This window comes from Neolamprologus multifasciatus, chromosome 1 (genome assembly GCF_963576455.1).
Source record: "Neolamprologus multifasciatus chromosome 1, fNeoMul1.2, whole genome shotgun sequence".
NCBI classification, from domain to species: domain Eukaryota; kingdom Metazoa; phylum Chordata; class Actinopteri; order Cichliformes; family Cichlidae; genus Neolamprologus; species Neolamprologus multifasciatus.
This window is the reverse complement of record NC_140439.1, coordinates 29,033,804-29,053,391: the sequence shown is the minus strand read 5'-3', so window position 1 is coordinate 29,053,391 and position 19,588 is coordinate 29,033,804. Positions and strand designations below refer to the sequence as shown.

Sequence of the window (19,588 nt, the reverse complement as noted above, 5' to 3'; positions counted from 1 at the left end):
ATAATGGATTTTCTCTGTGATTGTTTGTTCCTGTCATATATAAAATAGCTACCTTGTATCAAGTCTGACTTGTAGAAGTGTTGCAGAAATACCTTCCCAGCACACCTAACCATACTGATACCCATACGGCAGTCACAGGAACATGCGCACACACACTGTGTCCTTTGCTTAAGCTGGCTGAGACTGTTGACCAAACCCCAGGTTGTGCCCAAATGCGCAGATCTCTCTGTACAGTAGCCCTTGACCTTGCTGTGTGTCCTCATAGCCCAGACACCCGCCTGAAATTAAATTACAGATTAGTGGCTCCAGGCCCAAAGAGGGGTTTATTTGGTTGGCCCTTCAGTGAAGCGCTCATTTTCTCATTCACAAACTGGAAAAGATGTTGTGGGATTTAAGGGAGAAAATTCCAGTCTTGAAGATATTTTCTTTCTTGTGACAGCGAGTGCTGCAGCCAGTGGTCACATAAAATTGAATTGTCTGCAAAGATTTCTAAATCTTACATTATAGGAGGAAGTGACAGAGGCTCAGCTGAACTCTGATGAAGCGTCGTCTCAGTAGGTCATAGTTACTTTTTGACTGTCCTGAATAGGATTAAAAATATATATATATATATATTTTAGGGAAAACAAGAAAGGCAAATGTTACGCTAATTAAAAATTATATATATATATTAATTATTTTAATTAATTAATGTATTTATTTTATTAGAAAACTGCCTCATCTGGCTAAATTAGATGACCGATGCTCTATATTAGCTTTACTTACACAAAACTAATTTTTGTCCCCATCTTCTACTACTTCTAGTACTGTTGCAGTAGTGCTAATATTTATTACAAAAAGATGATAAACCAATGATGCATCACATCAAAATTTAGACTTGTTTGAACTCTTTTTCAATCTAAAGCCAAACTGTGCGACCTAAATCTCTTCTGGTGCATAGACTCATGAATATGACCAATAATAATAATATGGAACCTTTGTCTAGTAAGTAGCATCTGTGATTTCAAGCAAAGCATCCCTGCTCGTGCCAGCTTCTCATTTGGCAGTGCAGTCCAGTTGGCATACTCAGTCATTTTAAAATTCTTTGTACTTGTTTTTTCCTTTGAAATATAATCTTTTTTTAAGAGTTGAACGCTCCCTTTCATCTGTGGTGATGACTACATGTTACAGTTACCATGCTTGGAATACTTCAGAGGTGACACGAGTGTTTATAAAGTCACTCAAACACGAAATGAGGCACACTGATTTAGACGAATTCTGAATTGGGACAAATTCAGCATACTTTTAGATGACCTAACAGTTGCAGGTATTCTACGTTTCTACTTTGTCAATGGCATAGGAGAAACAGCTGAAGTTCTAGTACATAGGGTTTAAATAGTTGTGACACAGGCACACTTCGCACCTTGTATATACTTATATGTTGGCTGTTTGTCAAGTCAAAAAGGAAAAGAAAACTTCACAATGAAAATTCAGTGAAAATGTAAAAATGTTGCTGTCAGTGCAGACAAGATGAAACCGTAACTTATTTAAAATAGTATCTATTTTTCAAAAAGCTCTCCCTCTTTTACTTTCCAGAGCACAGCATGCCTCAGATTGTGGTCCAACCCCACAATATATTTATGTAAGCACTTCTGCTACTCAGCATTTAACTTAATTTGAACATGATGTTCTAGGAAAGTAGTCATTTAAATGGGGACAGCTGTGCTCTTTAAATTTTAGTACATGGTAAATGCTCTTTTGGAAATGTACTTTCTATCCCTTTTGTTTAACAGATTCTTCTGTGTAAGCATCTTTTCATTACAACATGAATAATTTCTGTCACATCTATTAAAGGTAATGAGTCTAATAGGAAGAGGCAAATGGCAAATTCACCCTTTCATAGTTACTGGTGATTTGTATTCCATTTGTGATGAAACACCTGAGGCCAGTGACTCCCAGTCCAAGTACTCTGGATCTAGAGTTTGGCTGATTTCAGTCTAATCATGGACTGATTCACACCAGGGACTGCAAGTGACTGCAATTAAGTTGGCTGTAGTAAAGAAAACCAGCTCCGCAACCAGGATTGAAGACTGCTGTTTAATTGGTTTATTCATGGAACCATGGGACAGGCCACTTCATCACAAGTTATCAAGATGCATGTAAATAATTTGTGCTCTAGCCATCGGTCAGCTACCCAGAATTTAAGCATAGCGTGTAAACGCCTACTAAGAATTCAGCTCACTGCGAGCGTCCTTGCATCATTTTTACGATCTGCTTGGTTTGTTCACCACTTAAGAAGAAAACACTGCCAGCATTTTACACTGTGTTTTATTTCTCCTGAGGAGGTTCAGCAGTGCATTTTGTATGCAGAGGTTGGAGCAAAACATTAAACAGGCAACTGCTGTGGTGTTTTACCAATATGCACTCTTGCAAGCTAAGACCAGCCCTTCAGGAACAAAGCTGCTAATGGCTGTGATGTTTGATGAATTTTTGAGATGGCATTCAAACCATCAGCCTCCATCAAAATCCACAAAAGCAGGCTTAGTATTGTGTCAACTTCTATTAAAAGAGGCTTTGTGTTTATGTTAAATAGTAATCAAAATCGAATACATTACACAACCAGACCAGACCTTGAAAGTACTTGAAGTTAACCTGAGCATAGTGCATAATATATAATGTGTAGTGTAAGTGTAATGTTCTGTCAAAAGGCTCAACATGTTACTGCAGCTTTAAAAACTGGTACAACAGATAGGTTATTTAATTAATAACATCAATGGATTTGAGAGAATTTGAATGTAAAATACTGACATTTTTATTATATAAGTCAATATGCTGTGTACACAAACCCAGCTGAACCATCTGGTTAGATATTTGTTAAAAAACAAACTCTTCGGGTCATAGTTTGTGTTGTGGATTTTCAAGGATGCATACCCATGCAAGCTGCGACCTCAAGGACAAAAGAGTTTTGGGTTGAGGTTTTGAGGTTAGATCAAAATTCCTTGAATGGATCATTATGTGAAAGTGGAAGAGGAAACACACAAACAAAATAAATTACTTGAAAGTAGCTGAATAACACTCTTCCGTGAATGACAAGCAACCTTACTGGGCATAAAATGCCAGTGCAAGGATTTAATGGAGTCAGAAAATCAAGGTTTTCTACTGGGGGGGGGCAGACAAGCCAAGCTACAATGAAGGAGGAAAAAGAAGAAGCTTAGGTTGTTAGAAGTAAAGCCGTATTCCGAATTTTTCAAGAATACCAGCTGTGAATATGTACTGTAAAATCTTTGAAGGGATTTTTACACAGCTTTTCATAGTTTTCCTAGCTTTACTGTTCAAAATATGACTAATATTTACAGAAAGGAATCAAATCAGGGATTTATACAGCACTTATTGTGTTCTTTGTACCAGGGATCTGTGGTAAGATTGAAATGAGCCTGAAGGCAAAGCTCTTGATTTAACTTGGATAGAAAATAAATTTGAAGATTCAAGACCAAAAGAAAGAAAAGGTATAAGGGGGGATAGGCTGAGGATATCGGATTTGAGTTGCACCACTGGGCTTTTGTTTTAAAATGAGCCAGTTGAAGCCTCCAGTCAGTGGCCTCTACTGAATTCTTCCCTGTGGAGTCATCCTGAGGATATCCAGCTGGGAGGAAACCCACCTGGGCAGACCAAGAGCATGTTAACCTGGGATGGTCTTTGGATCTCCCTAGGTTCTGGGGTATGTAGCTGAGGATAAACACCACTTAACTACTAGAAGTAGATGATCAGTAAAAATGGATAAATCACCGGAGCCACACACTCAAGCCTTTGTGTTATCCTCTGTTGTCAGAATTGTGTTATTGGTTGCATATGTACACTGCTCAAAATAAATAAATAAGGGAATACTTTTGGTAAAATTAACGTGTGTACTAGAGGGGCAACAATGAGAAAACCCCCAAAATAGAAAAGGTTTTGCAGGTGAAGGCCACTGGCAGTTTTTCCCTACTCCAAGATGGCACATTAATATGTGCTGGTGCCAGAAGGTTTGCTGTGTCTCCCTGCACAGGCTCAAGATCATGCAGAAGATTGGAGAGCTGGATAGCTGGCCATAAAAGGTCCCTAACCATCAGTAGGACTGGTATCTGCTTCTTTGTGCGAGGAGGAACAGGACGAGCACGGCAAGGATCCTACAAATGGCCTGGTATGAATATGAATGTCACTGGTATGAATATTTCTGACCAAATAATCAGAAACTTCATTAGGGTGGCCTCATTAGGGCCAGTTGCCCAGCACTGTGGAGCCCAACTGGCTTTTGACATAGAATACCAGAATTGGCAGGTCCACCACTGGAGACCTGTGCTTTTCAAAGATGAGAGCAGGTTCACCCTGAGCCTTTGTGACAGACGTGAAAGGGTCTGGAGAAGCTGTGGAAAATGCATGACCAGGTTAGTGGTGGATCAGCGATGACGTGGGAGGCATACCCACACCATCGCTGATTCACATGCAAAGACATCTACAAGCTAGCCAATTCAATCCTGACTTTCATTAGGTATCAGGATGAAATCACTGGACCCACTGTCAGACCCTATACTGGAGCATACTGGGTTCCCCCTGATGCACAATATGCAGGCAGTTCCTAGAGCAGGGGTCCCCAACTCCAGGCCTTGAGGGCCGGTGTCCTGCAGGTTTTAGATCTCACCCTGGGTCCACACACCTGAATCAAATGATTAGTTCATTACCAGGCCTCTGGAGAACTGCAAGACATGTTAAGGAGGTAATTTAGCCATTTGAATCAGCTGTGTTGGATCAAGGACACATCTAAAAACTGCAGGACACCAGCCCTCAAGGCCTGGAGTTGGGGACCCCTGTCCAAGAGGATGAAGGAAGTGATCTTGTTGACTGGTCCCCAGACTTGCCTGATGTGAATCCAGTAGAACACCTCTAAGACATTATGTTCATCTGACACCATCAGGTTGCACCTGAGACTGTGCGGGAGCTCAGTCATGCCCTGTTCCAGATGTGGGAGGAGATCCCCAGGACACTATCCATCGTCTCATTAGGAGGATGCTCCAGTGCTGTCAAGCACGCAAGCAAGCAAGTGGGTGTTATAGAAACTGAGCACTATTTTGTCTAGCCTGATATGTCTTTTTTTTCACTTGGATTTTACAGTTGCTTTTGAATTCAGCCCTGTGTAGATTGGTCATTTTCATTTCCATGGTTCCTACAACAAACAAAAGTGTTTTTTGAATTTGAATTTTGAATTGAACATTACCCAGTCCATATCAATATATATCAAGTATGGTCCCCCACCCGCACTGACATCTCAAAGTGTTTAAAGCGTTTCTTTTATTTATTTATTTTGAGTAGTGTATTTTTCCCCACTGTGATGTAGTGTATGTTAATCTTTTGCCCAGTTATTTCCATAACATGGCTCTTGACAAGTTCATTGTCTTTATCAATGACATGACAGATATTTTTGTAAGGAGTTTTGCAGTATCAAACACAAGATTGCTTTGAACAAGCAAACATACAAAGCTGCAAAAGTGACATCAAAGAACATTTTTGTGATTTTTTTTTTTTTCACGTAATCAGTAACAGTGAAAAGTCTAATACCTGACATGATGATGAGTTTTGATGTTTTTGCTCTTCCAAGAAGCATTGTGTGCCCCATTTTTTGCATGCAATTAATAGTATTTGACTGAACCTCTACTTCCCTGAAACACACTTTCACATCCAAGTTATTTTGTTGTTGAGGTAAATACTTAGACAGGTCAGCGTATAGACACATTTAACAGGTGCAAACTGCACCTGACCATATTTCATGTTTGGTACTTGTTTGTTTGAAATCTTGGCCACTGAATCTGGAAGCGAGCCAACCTTTGGATCCTCCAAAACAGAATGAAATGGCTAAATCCCCCCTGCTAACTGAACTCGACATGCCAGTTCATCAAAATGCTGTCATTTGCCAAACGAATGTGTGAGTCAGGGAAACATGCCGTCTACACCAACATGAATGTGCCTTTTTTCCCCACTCACAAGCTGCTGATCAGTGAAAACGTACTGTGGTTTAAGCAATGCAGCCTGGGTCTCTGAAGCAACCAATAAAAAGAAAAGATGAGTTTTGTTATTGTTTGTTTGTTTTATTTTGGTTTTCAGTCCTTTATACATTACATAATGCACTACACATTAAAAATATGCTAACAATCCGTTAGTAAAGGCGGTAATACAGTAACCACAGAGAGCTAGAACATACATTTTATACATAATCACAAAACAACAGACATTTTACTATACCCATGACTGACTCTGACACCTTTCTATACCTTTCTAGTACTCGGGTGGATTCCCTTTTCGTTCAAAACTACCTCAATTCTTTGTGGCATAGATTCAACAAGGTCCTAAAAACATTCCTCAGAGATGTTGGTCCATAATCAATAGCATGAACAGAACGGATAATATCACACAGTTACTGCAGATTTATCAGCTTTGTCACGATGCTAATTTCACTTTCCACCACATCCCGAACCAAAGATGCTCTACTGGATTCAGATCTGGGGATCATTTGAGTACACTGAACTTATATTAAAAACTACAAGTCAAGATGTTTGTGACATGGTGCATTATCCTGCTAGACACAGCTTTCAGAATATGGGTATACTGTGGTAATCAAGGGAGGTCAGTGTTTGGAGATATATAGAGAGAGATAATGGAGCTATAAAAGAAAAATCTTTCATTAGGTTTACTTCAGGGTTTTATGAGTTTACTGTAAGGTCCTGTTTATAATTTGGTTTAGCAGTGTACCAAAGCACATGTAAATATAAATAAATCGTTGATTAAAATAATGACATCACTTTTAAGGGTATCTATAAGATAGGCTGAGGTAGCTTCGGCTGTTGCCTAAACTTTGTCAGGTTCAAATCAGAGTCATTCATTCATTATTGATTTTTTTATTGATTGAATCTTTATTTTGAACATGTTAAAAAAGTACAACAACATAGAATTAAAAGAGACAAATAAACAAAGCAAAACAAAAAGAAAACGAGCAACCACAACTACAAATAACTTTCATGTTCAAAAAGGAGCAGGAAGAAGCATAAGCTTATTTAATCCCACCCCTTTTCCACTATCTAGTAATCAATAGACTACAGAAATACCTCCTTGCATTTGCATTATATGTCATGTGTATTTTTCTTTTTATTATTATTCTTTTTTTTCTTTCTTTTTTTATATATATATACATATATGTTTCTATCTATCCATACATACGTATATACACATACGCACATATACACATTTTCAATAACCCCATTAACACCTCAAAGGATACACAACCTACAAATATATATATACCCATACCAACATACCTGTGCACCCGCACACACATGAAAATATTAGACAAGAACACCCTATCAAATCTCTACCTCTTCCCTGTACCCTGTAAAAACCATCTCCTCAAACCGCTTTTTAAACTGTGCCATGCTCGGACATTGCTTTATATCTTTACTTAGTCTGTTCCACAGCTTCATTCCACACACAGAGATGCAAAAACGTTTTAATGTTGTACGGATACGAGGATGTTTTAAATTTAATTCCCCCCTGTCTGTCTGTTTTACATATGGTATTTGTGTCATTGCAAAAGCCTCTTCACATTTGTCTAACATCTCTCTTGTGAATACTGGCATTCCGATTTTTTTTTTCATGAGGGTCTGCAAATGTGGCTCTAAAGAGTGTCCCCACTAACTTCTATAACTTACTAATTAACATAAATGGAGATGCTTTACCAAATAACCTTTGTCAGTATTGTACAATAAATGCACTCAGTCAGTGTTTCCTTTTCTCTACTGTGTGCAGAATTGAATATAAACAATTTAGATTTTAGTTGTATTTCAGTTGTACTCTACTGTGTCTCCTCTGGGTAAAAGTATTTAATAAATAATGATCAACCATCAAGTGTGCTGAACAGCAAATAAGTAACGACACCCTTGTGGTCGGCCTATTGAAACTGCAGCTTTGACTGACTCCATATTGCATATTTGATTTCCCTCCTAAATTCTATTTAGAATTTCATTACCTTTAATAAGAATGAAGTGATATCATGCTAGATTCTATTCCCTTTCTAAAACAACTTCTTCAAATGTGCTGAAGTAAATCACTTGCCCAAACTTGGGAAAACAAAAGACACTGCATAGGCAGAGGCTTATTTTAGTAACTGGAACGTGTGCTTTGTCAGACTCATTCTGTTGTGCTGGGCTAGGCCGTCCCTAATTAAAGTGTTCTGCTCTGTAGAGCCCCATACTGGTCCTGAGCATGCAGAAGCTGTCTTATTCTTTCCATCCATCACATCTACTGTAATTACTTTTGTTTACAGTGGAGGAAACGGCAGCTGTCTGATTAGAAGTTATTGGGGAGATAACTCATAGGTAATTTAGAAAGAGCGCTTAGCTTCTCTTCTGGATGCAGATGAATCATCATATGAAGTGCAGGGACGATGTTGAGACCATCTTGGAGAATGACCCTGACAAAGTACCACAGTGCTGTCAAATTTCCAAACCATTTTCCTCTGGAGTTGTACCATGTTGTGTTCTTCCAGTAGTAGTCATGATGGCTTCTCTTTTCCTGAGGCAGGAATAAAATCTTTGCAAAGTGCAATTAGTTGTGCTCATTCATGGGGGTTTTTCCCCCCTCAGAGAGTGAAAGGATGTTTTTTTTATATTGTTTTGAGGTGCAATCTTAGTTCTAAGAATTTTATGATTTTACTGAGATAGAAATGATGGAGGATAACAATAATCAGTTTAAACTGTGAATTGAATGCATATCAACAAACAAAACACCCAGCACGGTGCAGCATTTGTTTTTAGTATGGTATGCCACTTGCTCTTTTTGAAATATGCACTGCGTGGGTATATATTACAACAGATTTATCAGAAAAACATACCTTTGGGTCAACAGACACTGAGATTTCCATTACTGATATCGAAAATCAATGTGCAGTATCCATCCATCCATTCGCTTCCGCTTATCCTTTTCAGGGTTGCGGGGGGTGCTGGAGCCTATCCCAGCTGTCATAGGGCGAGAGGCAGGGTACACCCTGGACAGGTCGCCAGTCTGTCACAGGGCTAACACACAGGGACAGACAACCATTCGCGCTCACATTCACTCGCACATTCACACCTAATGGCAATTTGGATTTTCCAATTAACCTATCCCCACAAGCTGCATGTCTTTGGACGGTGGGAGGAAGCCGGAGTACCCGGAGAGAACCCACGCAAACACGGGGAGAACATGCAAACTCCACACAGAAAGACCCCGGCCTGATGTTGGAATTGAACTCAGGACCTTCTTGCTGTGCGGCAACAGTGCTAACCACCGTGCCACCGTGCTGCCAGTGGGTAGCGTGGGTATATATTACAACAGATTTATCAGAAAAACATACCTTTGGGTCAACAGACACTGAGATTTCCATTACTGATATCGAAAATCAATGTGCAGTATCAAAATGGAAAATTGATACTGTAATATCTACTTCCAATACGGGAAAAACGATACTGCAACAGCAGTATCTTATTGGATTTTTTTTTTTTTTAGATCCTGCTGCAAGTTTAGAAAATGCCAAATATCTCCAATAGATATTTTTGCATCTTTCACTCGTGCATTACATATATCAGATAGATGATGATGATTAAAAAAAACCAAACAAAAAACATGAAGTGTGGATGATCTGGCACGAATTATCAGTGATGTAACCTGGAGTCAGCAAATGTTTTTTCAGCATCATACATTCTCTCCCAGGTAACCCAGACGAGAATCATCCTACCCCAGCTTACATCCCAGTAACAGTTGTTCACAGATTTGCCCCCTTGATCCATAGCCATCTAGTAGCTTTCTCTGCAGTTTCAGTACATGATTTAATGACCCTCATTTTATCTTGACCAGTGATGCCTATAGAATCACCTTGCAGAGCAAATGTGCAAATGCTTGACAGCCCATTGCCACATTCTTGCAGGGGTTCACCACCCTTTCCTTAACAATGCATCAACAAGTTCCTGATACATTTTCTGGGGTACTGTTAATTCCATTCTTTGGTGGATTCAGATACAATGATCATAACTGGATTAACTTCAGCTGCTTCCCTAGGGTCACTGCACTGAGGACCTAATCTTGAAACAAATGATAACAACTGTCTCTAAGGCCTTCTGGGCAGCTGCTCAGAAGGGGTTCTGAGGAGCTCTTTCCAGAGCCGATGGGAGGAAGGTGTCTCACTCCTGCCCCAGACTGATTGGTCTGGGGGATTTGATAGTGCATCATATACATGCTGGATCAGGAAACTTATACAGCAGTAGTTGGATGTTAGAACATGAGATTTTCTGCTGCACCTTTCCATCTTGTCCAAGCTCATTGTTATCCCACCCCGATCATCTTGTTTGTTTGACCTTTATCTATGCTGAGTCACTCTTTGCCCTGAAAAAGTTGTCACTGGTTTTTGCACATAGGTACTTCTGGTTTTAGTGAAGTAGCGCATTACAATGGACCCCACCTAAGCCTTCTGACTCAGCCATGACTCTGCCACCTCCAGAGATTTGCTTGTGTTCCACTTCCTGCCTGTTTAAATGTGGATACCCGTGGTTGCCATTTTTAGGTTTCTGGGTTCCCTGCACTATAAGGCTTCCTACATCTGTGACACCATAAACTCTGTGGTAAAGCCACTAAAACCTTCAAGATGTAGATGCTGATCTTGCTGTCCACAGAGACTGTGGTAATGGGCACCTCAAACACTTACAGAGGCCACAAGATCTAGGGTAGTATGAAGTGCTGGTAAATTCAGGTCTTGAATCTCCTGGGAAGGTCTGATTTGTCCGTCTTGGTGAACCAGGCCCCAAGTTATTCTTCAACTTAACTTAAACTTACCCTAGCCCAGGTGATGAGCTTCACTAGTCCTTGAAGGATCCATCTGCTGCTTGGGACTGATCTGATGACCATAAGGTAGGCCATGAAGGCTGTCATGGCCTACCTTGAGAGAGAGAGTTGCAGTCTGGATTGATGCCTTTTTCAAGCTGATGGTAGTCCGATGTCCCTGACCCAGCAGTGACTGTTAGTCTGAAGTTGTTATAATAATCAAGGATGAGGTTTTTGATTTCACTGGGAATATGGTGTCAGTGTGGAGCTAGCTCAAGATGTTTGCAGGGTATGGATCTATACAGGTTTGCCAGATCCAGCCACAATACAGTTAAGTCCCCTTTTCCTTTGCATGCCACCCGACAACTCCCGTACTATTTTTAACAGAGAAGACACTGAGCCTGACTCTGTTGTTATAGGATACTTTCAAATGCACAGTTCTTGATGTACCATGGATGCTGTATGACCAACAATATCAGGTACAACCAAAAACATTTTTCCTTAGTGGCAAATATACTGCAATTATTGATTTTCAGCCTCTAATAACGAATGATTAACAAATATTGATCTTTAGTCATACTGCATCTTGTGATTGACTGTAAATCTGCTTATCAGTGTTATTTTTCTTTTCTTTTCTAGAAGCAGTTTCCTGCTGCAGCTTCTAAATTTGATAAAAGTGGACTCTTAGGAGTCCCCTGTTGTCCTTGAGACCTGGCTAGGTTCGCCCAGTTAATGGCTCTAACTGGACCATCGGCACAGCTAACATTGCTTTCACAGTGATTTAATCCGATATGCTAATCAGGCATCAACATAGCTAGGACAGACACTTATATGTTAACAAGGGATATAACATTCATACTAAAAGCAGGCAAATGTATATTACACAAGGGATTATTGTTCATAACATACTTGCACTTTGTTTATTGCTCTTTTTATCTGTTGTGCCAGGAGTGCTCTGTTGACCAATGGGACCAGAAAATAAAAAGAACTGTCTGAAGAAGGCTTCTGATAAACTATTGTGTTCTATACATCACATGAGTATTTTCACTTCTTTGTACTGCCTCAGTTTAATTCTTGTTTGGACCATTAATTTGTTGTTCACTGCCTCTTCATGTATAAATATTATAGCTTAAAACCAGTTTCAATAAACTTGCTGTTTGTACAGCAGATCCCCTCCCTTGCCAAAGTGTTAGATTAATTACTTTGCTTTAATGGGCCCCACTACTGGGTACTAGTAATTAAAAGATAATGATTGGTCCCTTTGAATGTTACAAATAAAGATGCACGAACTCATTTGTGTTATTCAGGTTGTTCAATAAAAGATTAAGCTCAGTGTGGGGGAGTGGAAGCTGTGGTGGGGTTGTGTAGGAGCTACTTGCTATTTCAGCCAAATTATCCAAGCCTTCCTCTGTTGTCTTTGCTCTCAGGAATCCATATCTGATAAACTTTGGATTGTCACACTTGATAAGAATAATGAATGAACACTGCTGTTCATTGGCATTCATTTTCATGACCCGCTATGCTTTAAATAGCTGGAGGAAAATAAAAGTGAGGTCATTTGACTTTTATATTGGGCACTCTCTTTCCTCTACTTTTTTTATTGGAAGTTGACAGCTGTGTTTGGTCATGAAAATTAGTCCAGTTTTCCTCAGGAGGATTGTTAAAACTCCCCATGACCCTGCTTTAAATATGAAAGTGTGGCATATCACAGTGAAGCCACTACATGTTTTTTTATTCATGTTTTATTCGCTTATAAATGAAAGCTGGCAGTTTGAGCTACACAACAACAATTGACAGGCTAAACATAAGGATCATATGGAGCGTGTTTCTATACATAAAAAGGTGTGGAAGTAACACACCTTTTGAAGTAACCAAAACAAATTTAAGGTGTTTTGATAGATGTTTTAAGGCCATCACTTTATTCTTCTGTTATAATCTCTCATATACTCTGATGTTTTTTCTTTGAATTGAAAAGAAGACTTTTGTGTGAGGTCACATTTAGGGTTGTTTTTACATCAATACTGCAAAGTTGAAAATCCACCAATCCCGTGACAGCTCTTTGCAAGGTTGACATTTTCTAAGCATGGTCTAAACTGATATACTGTAGTTTTGATGTGTAATGTTTTTTTTATAGACTTACAGACCCTGCTTTGAAGGCATCATTTAGCTCAGTTCTCAGATTCTGCTCAGCTGCTCAGGGGAACCCTAGATGTTGAGGATCCATCCATCCATCCATCCTCTTCTGCTAATCACGTTGCAGGAGGGCTGGAGCCTATCCCAGCTACCATAGGGTGAGAGGCAGGATACACTCTGGACAATGTACCATTCTAATGGAGGGCTAAGACAGAGAGATGGACAACCATTCACACTCACTTTCACACTCATGGGCAATTTAGAATCACCAGTTAACCTAACCCCACTTATTGTATGCCTCTGGATATTGGGAGAAAGCCTGAGTACTCAGTGTGGAGTTGGCATAAAGCAACAAAATACATAAAAATACATAAATTTCCCACTGATGCCCAAACTTCAAGACAGCCTCTTTGTGAAAGTTATGAGATTCCCCAAAGTCAAAGGCAACTGGGAAATCTTCAGTAAGCATACACTTAATTTGTGATCAGTCAACATGGCTCTCAACGTGTCTCAGGGGCTCATTTTATTTTGAATCAAACATCCCTGTCATTGTCTTGATTAACTAGAGGAGAAACTGTTTGTGAAGTAGCTGCTTTATGGAAAAAAATAAAATAAAATAAAAAATAGTGCTTAAGAATGGAACTTTTTATCTCAGTTTCACGGCATTTGTTACATTTACAAACCAGTTAGTATGACGAACTGTGCTTTGGTTGATACAGTGCATCTTCTTCCACTGATCAGTCATGTATTGTCCAGCATGAAATATGGTGGCTAAATAAGACAGATTTAAGAGTACAGATGTAAAGGAAACATCAAAATGTGTTTTTACTCTATGCGGTCATATATTACTGTAGTATAAGAAATACTTTCTGCAATCCTCATGGGAAGCTTTAGGGTATGTATTGACTGGAAACAGCATATACACATGCCTGAGATTGGTACTGATTTAACTTTTGCACAAAAAAAAAACAAAACAAAAAAACTTTTTAATAACTGTGTGTGTGCTGGGGGGTGGAGGGGGGGCTCATTTTTCCTCTGAGCAAGTCTAGCACATTAGCTGGACACTTTTTCCTTCAATTATATCTATATTAAGCCTGACTAAATCCAGATTTAATGCCAGAAGTCTTTTGTCATCTAGAATGATAACTGAAGTTATATATCATGCATCAGCAGAACTATGTGGATTTCATTTGCGAGTTTTCCTCAAGTCCTAAAAGCAGCATATTTTTATTTTATTTTATTGTTATCATAAATGATAAATAGGTTAAAGGCATCAAATTTGACGTCAAGAAGTGCATCTGTTAAAGGAAATGACATTTGATTTTCATATTTCTTAATACAACACATATAATGCTCAGTACTTTAAACAGGAAATATAATTTCTTGCCCACAGAGTTCATGTATTACTCCCACTAGCCAACTGCAAGAAGCCACAGACAGATGGCTAGATTTGCCATTTGTGAGTAGTGTGCATCATGTGACTTTGAATTTTTGGTAATTGAACATGAGATTTTAAAAAAGAGACCAAAGGACTGCTCACGACTGATTGGGCGACGATCCACTGTCAGGTGCCACAAAAAATGAGACGCAATGGAAGGACTCACAAACAAAACAAGTAATTAATGCCTGCACCTGAAAGGTACCGTGTTATACGTAGACTAGCACACTTGTACTTGCATCTCAGCAGGAGAAGAGACATGGAAAAGGCAATGGAAAAGCACTGCTGCGTTCAGTCCTTCTTCCTACTGTTTGTCATCACCGGACACACTGGGAGCGTGAAAGAAATGCTTCCCAGCCATATGACAGCATGTACCTCTGTGATGTCGAAAAATGCTCATTAATTTTTTCGCGCTGTCATATCTGACCAAATAATTTTTTTCCCTTTTATCTAAACTTGCATGTTTATAGCCAAAGTTAGGATCCTATTTTTACATGTTATTTATATTATTAATTTGTGAGTTCCATATTTTTGTGATGAATACGAATGTGCAGTAACACTGATTGGTTTCTTGAGTGAGTACCACTCAAAGTCAACAAGTGTTCCTTGTTTGCCTTTAAATATTCATTAATGCTCTTAAATTTACAACACCATGTGAAAGAACACACAGATAACTAAAAACTTAAGCAACTTTCAAGGGTTTCAGCTCTTTTTAAAACAACAAAAACAACATTCCAGCCAGTAGCTGAAGTGGTGAAAAAATATATGTGCATGAAACTAAATACTGAAGCAACATGCTGATTTTTAAGTTCCTTATGAAATGCTGAGATAAGTGTTTTTGCTCCTGCTACCTAGGTGTTTTTTTTTTTTTTAAACGAATCAATCAAGAAGCATTAGTAAATGAACATATCATTTAAGACACTTGGTTATTCCAAGTGTCTTAAATGATATGTTCATTTTAGTTTACAAAAGAGAGTTTATATTCTACTTAACATTTAAAAGGAGTGACTGAGCCCATCAACTGGCCAGGAAAGTGTTTTAATAAGGTCAGCATTAATGCGTTTTCCCATAGAGTTCTATAGGATTGGAAGCCTGTTTGCACACACTGGGGTTGCCTCCTGGTGGCCACTAAAAAGCATGCAGATATGAGGTTGATTTGGCTTCACCTTTCAGACTAGCAATCTAGGCTGAAAGGTGAAAGGTTAGCACAGGTTAGCACAAAAAGACAGATTAACAATGCTTCTTGGCAATAAATCTTATACCCTTGCAAAGCCTTTTTATGTCCTTTTTATTTTTCGTGTTTTCACCTCTTGGCATGAAGCCCCGAAAAAGAAATGAAGTTCCTCTAATGACCACTTGAGGCTGGCTCTAAAAGCGAGTCAGTCTCAGCAGATTCATGTGTTAAAATTCTCAGTTTTTGAAAGCTTTTACAGACTAGTAAAAAAAAATTTGGGCGTCTTAATTATTATTTATTTTTTCAAATGAGCAATCCATCGTGATACTAGGCTTCGTGACGTGGCAACTTTCCTTACACCTGCTGTTGAAGTCTGTTATGGCTCACCTCGCTAGTTTGACTTTTGTGGTGTTTTTGGGAGGATTTTAATGAAATCGTCTGACATTTATATTATGGCTTTCTGTATGTTACAGCCTGACGAAGAAGCGAGAGGTGAGCTTTAAGCTGTCTAATTATGTATCTCGGTGCACCTGTGCATTTATCGATGCAGCTTGCTGACCAAATTAGCTAGCACGCACGAGCAGCACCCTGTAAAATATAATTAATCCTAGCTAAAAAAGAGAACTAGATTATTAAATTAATAAAGAAAACACTAAAATTATACTTAAAAATTAGCTAGCATTAGTGTATTTAAGATCTTTTTTGTATATCATTTGCCAGTAGATGATGGTCCAGAATGACGCCAGAGGTCAAAAAAAGTAAACTAACTCATGAAAGGGACACTTGTCAATTTTTTTTCTTTTTGTTTGTATTTGAAACCATTTAAGACAGTGTTCTTGCAACTTTTTGGTTAAGTAAAATCCATATTCTTCAACATTATTTTTGAATTTTTGTAAACAGGAAATGCGCACAGGATGTGGGATCTCATTCTGAGGTTTGGTTCAGTCCGGTCTAGTCTGGTCAGGTAGGCACTTGTTTCTTTCATCTTTCTGTGAAAATTCTGTCTGAGAAATTGATTGATTTTCTGACACTGTTGTGTATATTTTGTAACACGATAACCATATCTGTTGTAATGTGTGCATCAATCAGACTCGTGATGGATGGTAGACAAACACATTTTTGAAAGATCCTGTTTTTAGTGTGACAGATACAAGATTGCCAACCATTACGCCAAGATGGGATATTGTCATTGTACTTTTAATTCAAAGTCTTCTGAGATTTAAAAAAAAAGTGTTAGAAAAGTGGTTTTGAAAACACTGAACAGGTAATTGCAGATAGCACTCTCAAGTGCCTCCATAAATGGCTTTTGATTTCAACTCCAGGCAAACAGGAGCTTTCCATTAACAGCATTTGGCAAATCAACATCTTGAGGTATAATTATAAACATGTTTCCAAGAGAAAATGCTGTAATGGTGGCTAGACAGCATGTGTTGATAATTACATTGTGGATAATGGACACAGGATAGTAGCACATTGCAGGCGGTGCTGGACCCAATGGGCCATGATAATTAACCAAAATCTTAATGACATCGGGAAAAATGATTCCTCCCCAGCTCGTATATGATAAATGTTTAATGTTTCATTACAATAATGATGGGAATGCAAAATGCCAAACCACTGAATGTCAAACTTTTGTCACTGTTGTCTTGTAATTAGAGAAAGCTCCAACTGTCTTAACAATTTCCCAGAGCAGCCTCAGCCAGCATTTAGCGCACTCATGAATACGTGGTGACAGGGAAGGGAATTGTATGGAGAGCATAGCCAGTTGCAGAGTCTAACAGTAATTTAGCGCTTGTGTCCACTGTGTGAATCTTAATCCTTTTGACAATTAAACAGTTAAAAATAATAGATCTTTTTACAGCATGCCCTCCTTTGTGTATATATGTTTCTTGTCATCTGCAACTTAGCCTGCTGGAAAGATAGCACTTTGTCTATTGTAGTATATTGTAGAAGTGACAAAGTGAACCACAGTTGTCTTGGAGAAATGCATTAGTCAGGTTATTTTGACCATCCCGCCTCTCTGTAAGATTGCTCTACACAGTCGAGAAATCCCTGTTCAATTTCCGAGCTGGCTGTTTTAACCCACATAGACTCCAGTGGGAGATGTGATCAATACACTGTACTTGACTATCATTATCAAGACTTATATCTCCTTCAGTTCAGGGCCCATTAAATCAGAGGACCACATTTTTCTGCCCGGTGTCTCACCAAGGCTCTTGAGTCACATTAAGGTCTGATTTACGCGTCTTTAATGATGGGCCACTCTTAATTAGCTGGTGGCACAAAAACGCAGCCGCTTCTGAAAAGGATGACCATCTAAGGCTCTGGAAGATGTTTGCTTCAGGCCACACTCAATCTGTCATCCGTATCAAATCGTGCTCACTTTGCAAAAACAGCTTCCACTGGTGACTGTGGCTATACCTCATATGTTGAGAGATGCCAGAGGCAATAATGAATCCTTGCTGAGATTCCTCCTTCCCTTGCATCAATTCAGAGTGCCAGTTAAGCAAGTCTTTTGGTCTGCAGCAAGGTCTCTAACTTCTCTTTCCTGAAGTATCTGCTGTCAAACAGAGGACACTGATGAGTTCTTCGCTCCTTGTTTTGGTCACAATCCATTGGCTCCAGCCTGAGAGGCTTTCTATATCATTAGCAAAAAAATAATTTAGTTAGTTTAATGGAGTGACTTAGACTAACAAGTTGTTGCAACAAGAGTACCCTGAAGTGACTTGAGATATATTACCACAGTAGTAGTGGTTGCTCATTAGCTCCTTGCAGTGTTATTGCAGTTTGGCTCATGAGAAACCTGCATAATATTCATGCACGGCTGTAAAAGAGAGACGGCTGATAAATTGCATAATAACCAGATTAGCAATATGTCACACTAAGCCTCTGGCAAACGGCAAGGGAATTGGGAAGATTCTACCCTTCCTGTGAGATGAGAAAGATATAAATAGAAACCTTGAAGCACAATTTGTCAAGTTACATGAGCAGAAATGCATTCCCCTTTCTGCACCACCCAAAATATGTACGCACCCTTTGAAGCAGATTTCATCAAGTCGTAATGAAAATGTTGATGTATCTGTGAAAGCATTGACAAATATCTTGTTAAAGGTCACATTCATTTCATAACCTTTATTTTGTGATCCTTGGCACATTGGGTGACTTGAAGCAATCTTTTATAAGATGAAATAAACTCTGGTCATTGTAGTGTGATAATGTGTTCCATTAGGCCAAATTATCTGTGGCTGTTCAAAATGATAATTCTGCCTGTTTGGAAGCCTAGAAGTGGAATTGTATTGTGCAATTTAGTCAAGGTTGATGGCCAGGCACTTTGTTCCCAATGAAGTTCCAACTGTCACAGAATCTGATGTAAGGCTTCCAAAACAACTTTGTCTTTTTTTAAATCTAAGAAGAGAGTACACGAATAAAAGAAAGAACATTTCACTCTTTGAAACGCTTCATTCTCCAAAACACAATGAAAACAGTACATTGCAAAGCAACTAGAGCAATTCTGAAGCACTGTGAAAAAGGGCAGATGGCACTCTGTACCTGTAGATCTACTCTCTGTTTGCTTTGTAGTCTCTTTATGAAGCTCATTTATTAAATGAGCTTCATTCATTCATTAAAAGACCAAGTTAGGTAGTTGTTCCTTTTTGTGAGATGAGCTGCATCCCTACCTTCCCTTCCTTTACATTTCACCCTCACAAAGTTTAAAACTTGGCCACAACACTTTTCTCCCACTTTTTAATTATATGTAGCTGTTTTCTGGTGCACCATCAGACTCTGCAATTCACCTGTTTACTGTCTGTCATAGTACTATTAAATATTTGCGGGTCATCTCCCTGGTGGAAGTGGAACTGCACTGTGTTTTTTAGAAGGCAACAAATGAAAAACGTGTGTGTTCCAGTGACGTTTTGAACAAGTCAAGCCATGAATTTAGAACAGGATATGGGCTCGAGGGTAGCTGTTTGGAAAGTAATTACATCAAAGGC

At 38.9% G+C, this 19,588-nt stretch overlaps 1 long non-coding RNA gene across 2 annotated transcripts in view; it reads left to right on the top strand.

Moving 5' to 3' along the window:
* The first annotated feature begins 15,659 nt into the window (after window positions 1–15,659).
* Window positions 15,660–19,588, top strand: part of LOC146526000 (uncharacterized) — a 34,393-nt gene continuing 30,464 nt past the window's right edge. The window contains exons 1-2 of one of the 2 annotated variants that reach the window (XR_014873320.1): window positions 15,660–16,088; window positions 16,497–16,560. This is a non-coding gene — a long non-coding RNA (uncharacterized LOC146526000). Of the gene's footprint in view, window positions 16,089–16,108; window positions 16,355–16,496; window positions 16,561–19,588 lie in introns of those variants that run through there. The other variant, XR_014873321.1, reaches the window with a different exon arrangement.